This window comes from Mercenaria mercenaria, chromosome 10 (genome assembly GCF_021730395.1).
Source record: "Mercenaria mercenaria strain notata chromosome 10, MADL_Memer_1, whole genome shotgun sequence".
Taxonomy (NCBI): domain Eukaryota; kingdom Metazoa; phylum Mollusca; class Bivalvia; order Venerida; family Veneridae; genus Mercenaria; species Mercenaria mercenaria.
This window is the reverse complement of record NC_069370.1, coordinates 53,098,017-53,109,645: the sequence shown is the minus strand read 5'-3', so window position 1 is coordinate 53,109,645 and position 11,629 is coordinate 53,098,017.

The following is an 11,629-nucleotide window of genomic DNA, read 5'->3' as shown; positions in this document are numbered from 1 at the left end:
GTGTTCAACCAAACTTAATATTTAAGATATAATATATCTCTTCCTATATTTTATCAGATAGATAACAAAAACATGATGATTCTGTTCAGAAATGGGCAGGAGTAATAATTAAATCCCGAGTGCGCAGCGATTGTCGACTGTCCATCTTAATTTAGAATTTGTTTTGTCGATTTCTCGATGGAAACGTGGTCTGCTTTCGTTTATGACGAGCCAATAAAAAGCCTTATTGCAAAATATGGGAAATAATTAGATCTACATCATTCTGATGGATATTAATAGCACAGCGACGATATACAAATACGATCACAACATAGAATATGAATGACACGTTTTGTAAATAAAAACATCAGATAAATGTATTGAACGACAATAATGACTTTTACTATAAGAATATCGAACATACAATAAGAATAATGACATATACAATAACAAATGGTAATACTTAGAATATGAATGACACAACATTGAATAACAATATTAAATATACAATAACAATAACGATATAGAATCTAGAATAACATTGACTTTTACCATAAGAATTTCGAACAAACAATAAGAATCATAACATACAGTCAGGTGCAAAATTAATGTCCTCAAAATGGCCGCCAGTATTGGAAGGTTTTGTCAGATGGGTGGTAATAAATTGTCAGTAACATGAAAACTTAGAAAGGAAGTTATTTGAAATTTTCAGTACTTGGTGACACATCCGTTAGCTATCAGAAATGCCCTAATCTGTTTTGGTAGTTGCTGATAAAGTGATTTTATGTAAGTTGGAGTCAATGACCTCCAGATTTCCAAAACTTATCAATAAGGTCCTGTCTAGATTGATGTCACCTACTCTTTTTTGTAGTTTCAGTTTCGAAGTTTTCCAGACATTTTCGATTATATTGATATCTGGGGACTGTGGAGGCCAGTTCATGCAAGGAATCTAGTTTTCCTTTTTCCTCTGGGTGGTCTCGAGAGAGATGTGCAGTGTGCATTATCCTCTTTGAAGATGTAGCCCTATCAGTTGGAAGTTTAGCAATGACAGGCCACAAACGTCATCAAGCGCTTCAATATGCTTCCTAGAATTAATGTTACCCTAAACAGATCCCAAGATACCTACACCTTCATATGTCAGACATCTCCAGAACATAACACTCAACAGAGGCACAGACTTTTCCTTGTACACTTCTAAACACATGGGTCGGCATTTCTCCTCGTTAGTTCTCCAAACATAAACACGCTTATCTTTGCCAATAACTACTTGGGTTTCGTCTGAAAATATAATTCTAGACCAGTCTTCTTCTGTTTTCCAGTGAAGATGAGATCTAGCAAAGGACCTCCGTTTTATTCTATTTCTGGCTGCGATGGTGGTTGTCTTCTTTACTACTCTTCTGAAGTATCCATAAAAATGCAATTTTCTCTGGACAGTTCTTTTTGAAAGTTTATATGGTGTATTTCTACTTTATTTTATACTCTTCTGTGAAATACTGAAATTTATCAGGATAATAAAATTGATATTTTCACTGTTTGAAATTTTTATTTTTCACTGTTAGATCTATGGAACTAAATCTGAATGCGAAATGATATGAATTATAAATGATAGGAAATTCTTTGCAAAAATATTCTTCAGTAAAGGTAAAGATGTATAAAAATAATAAAATGATCATAAATATTTACATTTTATCATAATACAATGTCAAAGAAATCAGAAAACGTAATAGAACTATTTATAGTTTTTCTACAAAGACATCCTGACGTCACGGCATTATCACGTTATGATGCGATGCACGTGACGATGCGCGGGTAAACTGAATATAATTTGGTTAAAACCATTAAAAACGTATAAAATAAAATAGAAAATTTGTTTGTTTCAGTCAAAGAAGTATAAAATACACAGAATGGCAACTGGCTGTAATCTCGCGTGAGCTCGTGTCAGAGCGTGATTCGGCGTTATCTTACTAAAAACAAACACCGGCGAGCATGGAGTTACAATTTGTACCTTTAAAACTACATTTAAAATACATGTTAGCTTCTAAAACAAAATTAGTTTAATGTGAAATGGTCTTAAGACACGAAGTACACGTTTTTTTTTGCCACCGAAAGAAGCGTGGTCATACGGTGATAATTATTTTACCGATGAATAATTGCTTTCGCATACAAAATGGCGCGTGGAGAAAGCGCCACTTACGGTAAACGAGATCTCGTTTTTTTGTCACGGGAGGTTGGCGAGATTTGCTCTATATGCCTTTCAAGTTGCCAATCTATTTATTTTTATAGCTCTTTGTTTCAGTGTAAGACCGAAATATATTTCACCGAGTGAACACTATAATGCAATATTTTCACGAGTGTTCAAATATCCTCTATATATTCACTAGTTAATTCAGTCAAAGTCTTCCTTGTGTTAGTTTTCACCACCTTTATTAACACCCTATCTGTCCTCACATTTGTCTTCTTTTTTCTTCCACATTTCCCCACCCGCTTGTTTACATTGATGTTTTCTAACTTTTCAGCCTGTTTCAAACGCTTTAAACACTTATTTACTGTAGAACTACAACATCTATTTTCAATAATTCTGCAAGTTTTCTTCCACTATATAACCAGTTCATGTAATTATAATATGGTATCATTCACAGATGGAGTCAAATATTTACCTCTTCTACCCATGTCACTTTAGCAGAGGAAATATCAAAATGTAAACAAACCAGTTACTTCCCTTTTAGAAATTTTTTAGGTGCTAATATGGATTGTTATCCTGAAAAATTATCCTACCCTTATTTGGATTTGAATTGGAAGACAACACACTTTGAATTTGCACTCCTCTGTAAATCAATAACTTGGCGGCCATTTTGAGGACATTAATTTGGCACATAAGTGTAGATCTCTATAGCTCTACAATAACAATAGCAAAATTTAGAATGTGAATGACATGACATTGAATAAAAATAACAGACATACAATAATGACTAAATAGATTATATAATTTAGCAACGTTTGGCATGCCGTAATCCAACAGCTCGTAAACTATTTATGAACAGAATCATCATTTTTGTTATTTGACCCAGTGTTGTGAGCTTAACTTTTATATGACGTCACATCATTATGACGTCATACCTTGTGTCATAATTTTATGACGTTACTGCTGAATCATAACAGAGCTAATTCGCTTGTAGAGATAAAAACGAGTTTTACGGCCCTGCACATAAGTTAGTACGACTTCTTATCATGTTTTTGAAACGTTGTTTACTGGGGTAAATTATATCAACCAATCATATTTTATCGAAGAGTCATATAGATCTATATTGATCTAGGCTGTTTGCTATATCTTTGCATGGAGGCGAAGGTTTATAAAATTTGTTAGTTGTATTTTTGGTTGTTTGGGTCGGAGTCAGATCACCATTACTAAAAATTAGGGCTGTCATTGATTGGGTCTTAGGCATATCGACGATACCGATATATCAGAAGACAAATATCGACGATACATCGATATATCGATAATTAAGTTAGATTAACAACCTATTTGTTCATATGCATACTATATACCTTCTTGTAAATGCTATTTTAAGTTTTATTGCCTACTTTTCATATTACTGTTTGATTGTGTTGTATTTGTATTTATGAAATGAAAGAAATAAGTAGAAATTAATAAAATCTTTCATTTTTATTTTGCCTTTACTTCTCTTTTGCATTTATCCAAATTTACAACTTTGTGAACTTAATTGTTTTTGAGGGTCTGAGTGTTTATCTGGATAGTATTTTCTCTCCGTAAAATATCGATTTTTGAAAATGGGAATCGATAATCGATCGACAAAAAAATATCGTTGATACATCGATATCGTTTCTATCACTAAAAATCGAGAAAAAAAAATGGTTTCCGAACAATACTTTAGTAAGAAATGTCAGAAGAAGACCAAACTTGGCAAAAAGGCCTAGGTATCTTGCATAGACATCAATGACTTTTGTTTCGTTTTGATTTAATTGGGTCAAAATCATTTTTACACATATAGCCTACCTTAAATATAAAACGTTTTCCCCAGTAACGTCTGTTAGAAATATTTATAAATTAGATGTATAGATCTAATATTATATCATACTTTTATCCGAAAATATCTAAGCTGTTTAAATAACTTTGATTAAGGAATGTGACATCGTGTCCAAACTGAAAAAAAGTCTGCTTAGTCTGCTTAAATCTTAGTCCTGTCCGGCGTTGTTGTAATTCCTCGTAATATCTGAAAGGTTTGGAAAAAGCCGTTCTATATTGTAAAAACTGATAGATACAGTCGACATCGTACTTGTGACCACCTCTATTAAGCGATTTTTTTATTGAACGACCGGTCAGAATCCCTCCCGAATGTTTTCAGTACATTAATTCATTCCATTAAACGACTTTTTTATTAAACTAAACGACTAGCGACCACATAAATGTAGTCCCGACAGGTAAAATATTTGACAAAAGTATCTATTAAGCAACCGCGTACCAAATTCCCGCCGAGCATTTCTTCACCTGTGTACTCAGCGAGAACATTTTGCACCTGACTAAATACAGTTAACATTTGTTCACGATCTTAAAACAGATTTTGCAATCATACATGTAGTTTTTCGCCACCATGGGCATAGGCTAAACTCAAAGTACATTAACAATTAAATATAACTCATCTCTTCACCTGAATGAAATTCATTAAGAGACCATTCCATTAAAAGACCACTTTTTAGCAGTCCCTTGGGCGGTCTCTTAATACAGTGTCGACTGTATATCATTCTTTCACTTTGCGGTAAATGCGGAAATCGACTGATGTCTACACGATCTCTTACTGTAGCTCGAGAAGTGGTGAGCAGGCATCAAAATGCCCTTGACGAAAATTGTAAGAATTATTTGTAAAAATAAATTGTGATTTACAAAGGTTGGCCTTAGATTGTTTATATTGCGGCTTTTGAGCTTGCAGTTTTACTTAATACGCGCCATTTGATCTAACCTTATTGAAATAAACAATTTTGTTTAATAATAAATAAACTGAGCCGTGCCATGAGAAAACCAACGTAGTAGGTTTGCGACCAGCATGGATCCAGACCAGCCTGCGCATCCATACCGTCTGGTCAGGAGCCATGCTGTTCGCTTTCAAAGCCTATTGCGATTAGAGGAACTGTTAGTTAACAGCACAGATCCTGACCAGACTGCGCGGATGCGCAGGCTGGTCTGGATCCATGCTGGTCGCAAACCCACTATGTTGGTTTTCTCATGGCGCGGCTCAACTATCGTTAAATCGTTTTATGCTTCCCGAAGCTCTTCTTTGTTTTTATCGGTTTTAAAATTTTGCTCGAACCATTACTTTGCAACTTTTTAAGTGAATTTATAGAAACTTTTCATAAGAATAGAAGTGCAGAGAACAAGACAAATACACTCTATCTTACTTTTTATGTGCCTTTGTGTAATTAATCTATAAGAACCTTAAAGTGGTGATAATCAGCATTGTGAAAGCAATAAGGACACAAGAACTTCCTTGTAGTAAGGTAAACCGCATTATTTTTTCCAAATGAATGTTTATATCAATATCTTGTCGAAAGAGTCGGATTGTTTTTATATGAAAAACACATTTTTAGATTAACAAAAAGCTGTGGTCAACACTTTTCCGGGGATATTACACCTGGCCCCAATTTCACGAAATAAAATTAGTAATTACTTAGTTAGGTCTGTTATTTTTTTTTAAATCGTGCTATTGCTTAAGTTATTGTTATTTAATGTTGATTTTTTACAAACATTTCAAACAACATAGTTGAGAAACAAGAGAAAACCCCATTAAGGGCCTGACAAAGCCTATCACTTTTTGCTTCTTCTCAAAATAACGCGAAAACAATAAAAAAATTCATTGGAAGGTCCATTTATGCACGTTGGTGGGTATTACATAATTACGCTAGACAGACCTGCCCGTGTGTACAGATAGGTCTGCACACGAGCAGGGTAATTCTTTCTGAAACATTCTGAGTGTATATATGTATGTAATGTGGATGCATGCATACATTGATACATTCTTAAAAATTTGGAGTTAATAAAAAGGTACATAACACGTCTAAGTAATTTATAGCCTAGGCGACAAGGGCTCAGTTGTTAGAAACTTTCACCCACTGTTAATCGCCGGTTATTTTTTTTAATATATCAAAATATAATAGATTCATAATTATAATAAATGTTAGTGTGTAGTTTGAATGATGATCCTAAATCTTTCTGGAAAAGTGGGCATCGCCTATGTGTGCCACTTTCTTTACCAAGAACTGTTGTGGTTGGAATCAATCCACATTTCACTGGAAGCATCCCCTTAAAATTGGAATTCAAAAGTGTACAAAAAATTGCCTAATTCGTTCAAAAATAACTTCTTTTCTTTACTTCAGGTTGTTTGTCAGAGTCATATAAGTATCCGTTTCCGTTGGAAGTACGGATGCTAGAATTTTTACCCTACCAGAATAACTTGGTTGGTAGAGAATGGGTCTTTGATGCACTTGAGCAGAAAATGTTTGAAAAGTACACCAAGTCTAGAGGTACATTGATGACTGCAGGTTATGGATTCGGCAAATCGGCAGTTGTTGCACACCTACTATGTGCACGAGAGAATGAGAAAGGTTGGAAATTGAGACAACACATTGTCGCCTTTCATGTTTGTAAGTTCAAACACGAAAGTACAAAGAATCCTGTGCTGCTTATAAAACGATTAATATGGTTTTTATCCATAAAAAGTGCGGAATACGGATCATATATTGCTTTGCTTGAAAATTCAATTATAGATGATGACGAAAAATGTAAAAATGATACGAGATTATGTTTTGACCATGCCATTACAAACCCTTTGGACAAATTAACAGTGCCAAATGATGCTCCTTGGATAGTAGTTATTGATGCGTTGGACGAATGTGCGGACGATAATGGACGTAACCGAATTTTGGAACTACTTGCAGACCGCCTTATCTTTATGCAGCAAGAGGGCCCTAAATGGTTTAAATGGTTTATTACGTCAAGAAATATGACTTCCCTTAATAAATTAAACAAACTGGATACAGTGCATCTTCTATACGATGATGAAAGAAATTATGACGATATACGACACTTTATTATCAATCAACTGAATATCTTTGATTTCGATTTAGTTGATGGGTTTGTTTATAAAAATGGAGGAAATATTTTGTACATAAAGCATGCTTTGGAATATATTATTGAATCCGGAAACGTAAGTATACACAATATAGTTAACCTGCCTAGCGGTATCGGAGAGATTTATGAACTAAACTTTGAAAGGCTGTTTAAAACTAACAATGATTTTGAAGTAGCAAAATCAATTTTACAGGTGATTAGCGTCAATATGTTTCATACTGCTGAACTTTTTAGAATTATAGAAGCAAACAAAGTCACTGATAAAGCCGAGTTTATACGAATTATGGATAAACTGTCAATCTTTGTAGCACGAGATGATTATGTTACGTTTAGACATAAATCGTTGTATGTCTGGTTGATTAGTGACACCAAATCAAGTTACAGAATTTCTCTACGTTTAGGTCATGTGATGGTATCTGAATATCTATTTGATGCAACTGGATTACATGCCACCGATTTATCACCCTCCTTAGATTATTATGGGCACATGTATTTTTCGGCAATATCTACAAAATTGACCTTCCACGTTTCCGAATCACAGAACAGTTATCTCCAAAGAAGATATTTTTCCTTGCAACTTTCACGTTGCATTTTTTGTTATGAATGTCTACAAAGATACAAAATTTTATCCCAAGATATACGTTCTGTAAAAATGTTAAAACTAATGGTGAATTTTGTGATGAATAAAACTGTTGAAAACAACACGTTTTTTTCGCTTTATTCGTAATGTTTACCGTTATTCTATGGAATTTACATATAACAGAGTGGATGCTGTGTCGCTTTTATATGAAAACGTGACAAACGCTAAGGGCGTTCTCAGATTTCCTTTACATAAAGCAGCAAAGCATTGTCACGAAGACGTAGCTCTATATCTAATTAATGTTGTGAAAGTTTCGCTGTTGGAAAGAGATAATAAGTGCTTACGTGCAATTGACGTAGCAGCAAAAACAAAATGTATGCCTGTGTTAAAATTGATAACAAAAAAGGACAGATCAGTGTTAGACATGGAGTGTCTTATGAATTTAGGAAGTATGGACACTAAGACATTTTTTGAAATCAATAAAGAGCTTGTTGCCAATAGAATAAAGCCAAGTTGTCTTGATACAGCTTCTCAGAAAGAGATGTTGATGCGTATCTATCTTAAAAGACACAAAAAAGATCAGTGTGTAAGATATTTTCTTATGACTTTCTTCAAAATTGAACCAGTCTTCATGATACCTGCAGGTCACTGTAACTACCGTTATAATGCGGCGGTGAATTTCTTTACCGGTTTTCATCCCGAGCTTCTGTCCTGCTCAGATATTGATGGATATACGCCAGCTTTACGATTTATAACTACTGACGCTCGTAATTCGTTTTCAGCTATACTCGAAAAAGGTATCAATGACAAATGTCAACCTGTGTCAAACAGCATGTTGTACATGTTTTACAGTATTATACAGAATTCATTCTCCTTGGCATTTAAAGACATTTTAAATCCATTTAAGTATAATGCTACCTTTTGCCCAGAAGGAGCATCAGTTGAACATCTACTAATGCGGTATAAGAGAATAGAAATGATCAATTTAGTTATCGCAAACGGTTACATAATGAACTTGACAAAAACTGACTGGAAAGGAAAAACACCACTGGACTATGTCGACCAGATGTTTATTATGCAGTTGGAATGTCAGTTTGGTGTTGACATTCATGTATTATCAGATAAAGATAAACTCGATGAATTATGTTTGTGTGGCTGGTTTTATTTTTACCTTCTGTTGGTTATGTACACTATAGCTTGCTGTAGTGCATGTTTTTATTGGGTTGTGTTGTATTCTATAAAGACAATTCTGTGTAAAGTGGCATTCCTATAAAGTGGCATGTACATATTGTAATATAGTCATAACAGTCAAACTAAAAAGTAATGACTCTATTTTTGTCTTTCTATTCTCAAGGCATATTACTTACAAAGGAATTTATAAAATACTATTTATACGTGGGTTGTTTTTATACAATGTATAATGCATAATGCCAATATGAACTAAAATTTTCTGATTTGTTATTATCTCGTAATAATTGAAATTATTTAGTTTCTGTGCGTTAAAATTTACCTAACTTTAATGACCATTCGTTTATCAGTAAATTAGTTTTTTTTCTGTATTGGAAAGTTAATATCTATATTAACAACTAAGTCAACCTTATTTTACCGTCACTTACAGTTAGCCCCGCCCAGTGCACTTGAGCCGACACACAGGCACAGTGTTATTGGCGGAGTCTATTAAATAGTTGCATTTAACAATTAAATTTAATACATACAACTGATGTGACAACTGTATGTGAAATAGAATGCCCAGATTTGAACGAAATGGAGCAATTCCAATGGCAGAGCAACTTAGACACGTGACATTGACACCTTAGAAGTCTTATTCTTGATATTCTATATTATAACAATTTTAAACTACTCATGTCACTCATTGCATCATTTGTAAGGCCCATAGAATAATCCCAGACCTAGAGTAATTCGTCAAGTGTTCTCTGTAACCATGTTACACTAAATTCCACTAAACTTTCCATGTTTGGAATCTTGACATTTCATACGCTAAATGAAATATTTAATTATAACCCTGAACGTATATGTGTAGGTTAAAAAACGCTCGCTCAAAATTAATATCTTAAAACTGCTGTATTCAACTTAAACCGTCTTACAGTTAGCCCAGGCGGAGTCTGTTAAATCGTAATATTTAACAATTAAATTTAATACACTGTATGTGAAATAAAATGGCCAGATTTGAACAAAAAGGAGCAAATCCATTTGCAGAGCCACTTGGGCCTGCACAAGTATGTGAACAGTTGTCAACATTGTCAATTTGTTGTTTATATCAGTTAAATTTATGCTCAAGCGTCATAAGTTTGTTCAAAACGTATAGGAGTGTACTACGTACAATTATTCGATAATTCACTGAGAGTCAATAGAACAAAAAGTCTTGAAAGTATATAAATCAACGTAAAAAAATGTCCCGGTTGGAATATTTAAGCATTAAGGTATTAAAATTTTCTTAGAAATATGTGTGCCCATCAGATAAATCCTGAATGTATATTTGAAAATATAAAGGATCTGTTTTGTCTAACAGCAACGTTGTGAATGACCCTGTTTTGAGTCAGGTGGTTGAAACAACAGAATTCTTACGATGTTTTCGATATAGAAAACGGCATTAACTTAAAAGTTGATTCATTTTTAATTTAATTTATGAGTTGTAAGATACAATATACAAAAGTCATATAAAGAAAATCGAACTGAAAGGTAGAAATTACAGCAAACGTATTAATTAGGTCATATGTTATATTCCACCGTCAAATTTTGTCATAAGATTTTACGATCTGTCAAAATTTATTTTTATTTCTTTATGCTTGTGTATTGTTTTTGAAAGTATCTTGGTAACATATTGTAGTGTTTTACGCTACAATACATTTCATTTGAAACTGTTGCTGAGTTCACTGAAGCCTCGGAACGCATGAGAATTGCTCCTTTCTGATGGGTAAAGAAATTGTTATGCTCTTCTTATTAGTTATAACTGAATAATGTCATTTTTGTCATTAGCTGCAAGTCAATCTTCAACTTTAAAATATCTCCACATAATACATGCAGAAATAAATCTGAAATTCGAATACGTTTAGATTACCATAGTGTGTGCTATTTGTTTGTTTAGATATAAGAACAATTTTAATGTACATCTCTTTTAAAACACATTTTAAAAAGGTCTTTACATTCTTATGTTAGAGTTTGTTAACAAAATAAAATGTGGAAACAGACAAACATTTGTTTTAAATTCGTTTTTGTCTTTTGTACTGAAGCAAATATATTGACCTCTTCTAAAACAAGTCTGTGAAAAGTTCTCCCCCACCCACACTTTTTTAGCGTTATGATGGTAAATTATATTCCACTACAAATTTTATGTATTACACTACTCATGTATATTTTGTTTTACTTTATTTTTTCCCCTTTTTTATTATAAATCCATTGTTAATGCTTTGGTATTCTGAATATATATATAACCAACAAACCTCTCCTCAAAATATTGTCGGGCTGAGTCGTTCTATCGAAATACAATGTTTAAATGAAACTCTGGTCTGGTCTAAATGTCCTAAAGTTTCGTGATATTTAGCAATAATAAACCACTGATTCGCCCTTATTTGGAGAAATGGAATTTTATGACAACACTAGCTCACTGATTTGCCCTTATCGGGAGAATAGATTTTCCGACAGTACTAGTGGTACTGATTCGTCCTTATGTGAACTAGAAGGGTTATCAGAAAATACTAAACCACCGATTCACCCATTTTTGGAGAAAGGGGTTTCCTGATAATGCTAGACCACTGATTCCTCATTATGTGAAATAGTGGGGTTATATAAATATATAGTAGTGTTAATCCACTGATTTTCCCTTACTCGGAGTATCAGCGTTGTCTGATAATACTAAAATTGTCCTTATTTGGATAGCCGTGTTTAAATGACAATACTAGACCACATTT